This window comes from Cynoglossus semilaevis, chromosome 9, assembly GCF_000523025.1.
Source record: "Cynoglossus semilaevis isolate Cse_v1.0 chromosome 9, Cse_v1.0, whole genome shotgun sequence".
NCBI classification, from domain to species: Eukaryota; Metazoa; Chordata; class Actinopteri; order Pleuronectiformes; family Cynoglossidae; genus Cynoglossus; species Cynoglossus semilaevis.
Window position 1 is genome coordinate 4,021,418 of NC_024315.1, and position 1,443 is coordinate 4,022,860.

The 1,443-nt window shown below is 51.9% G+C and overlaps 1 protein-coding gene across 1 annotated transcript in view; it reads right to left on the reverse strand.

The window, feature by feature from the left end:
• Nucleotides 1–1,126, reverse strand: part of LOC103383431 (protein phosphatase 1 regulatory subunit 29-like) — a 150,422-nt gene extending 149,296 nt beyond the window's left edge. Inside the window, exon 1 of the mRNA XM_008316535.3 lies at nucleotides 932–1,126. The gene's annotated coding sequence lies outside the window, so the exon portion shown is untranslated. The remainder of the gene's footprint in view (nucleotides 1–931) is intronic.
• Between the last annotated feature and the right edge of the window lie 317 nt (nucleotides 1,127–1,443).

Sequence of the window (1,443 nt, forward strand, 5' to 3'; positions counted from 1 at the left end):
CCAACCTCAGACCCCCGACATCAGACCAGAATGAAGCTCTGCCTCTGCTCAAGTCCAGGAACAAGGTTCGGTCCCAGTTACGAATTCTGGTTCTGGATCAAATCAGCAACAACGCCTGGAACTGTTCTGTTCCACTTTGATCAAAAATGACGCACACACACACACACACCATCACACACACACTTTCCTGATCCCAGAAATCCACCATCGATCCACATGAACCACTTTGATGTGGTGTTTGATAACCCGCGCACGGCCGCTCACGTGCACACGCATAACATACGGTGATTGTGTGATGGTGTAATTGAATATAACTACAACACACACACACACACACAGCAGCAGCAGCAGTTGCTGACACTTCTGCACCGCCTCCCTGCCCTGGACCAGCACCACTCCAGGATCTCCAGAACCTCCATGAGGTTCTGGAGGTCGGGCTGTGACCATCGTGATCAGAACCACCAACATCATCCTTCCTGCCCCCGAACCTGTGCTCAACAGCTGCCCTCCTGCTCCAGCCCGGTCCAGCTGAGCCACAGAACGACAGGAGAACGAACCCAGTCCCAGTCGGACTGCTGGCTCCAGATCCTCTGTCATGTTTTTTTTTTTTTTTTTCGTTTCAACTTCACCTGACACCAGGACCGGAACTGCCGTGTCCTGAGTGGAGTTACACGGACAATGACGTGGGTTTTTTTTTTTTGTTTTTTTTTTTACCAGAACCAGAACCTTTAGCTCCATCTGCGGACCTGAACCCTCTCAACGTGGCAGCATACATGCGTGCACGCGTGCGCCTCCAGTGCGCACAGCAACAGAACGTAACCCACAAGTGCAGACGGAATACACCACGCACGCGCGCACACTCACACACACTCACACACACACAGACAAGTTGGCACACAGACCACAGCGGCGTTTGTTTGACTCGTCTTACCGTGATTTAAGTCTCGGTTCTGGGGAGGGAAGAGGGTGAGGAGAGGAGGAGAAAAAGAGGCGGCGGTGGCCGAGCTGAGGTGCCGGCTTTACTGTCCGTTCTGCAGCGAAGGAGGTGAGAATATTATCCCTGGACGGCTGCGGAGGTCCGTGCGTTTCAGCAGAGAGAGGAACAGGGAGCGAGAGAGAGGGAGAGAGAGGGGAGGTAGGGAGGGAGGGAGGGATGGGAGTGTGGTCGGACAGATGAGGGGTGATGTTGAATCAGGGAACAGCCGCTCCCACTGTCTGTGGATCCGCACAGAAGCTTTGGGGGAAAAAACGACTGTTTTTTTGTGTCACTGCCTTTTTTTTTTTTCTTCTTCTTTTTCACGTCATAAATGTCAGCTTTTATAAAACACTTCTGTTCAAGGAGTATTCTCCACGGGGCTTAGACCGCACATCCGGGTTTGTCATCGTCACGGTGCTTTTTTTATCTCCTCACTAATTATCCCAACAGGTTAGTGAGGTGTAACT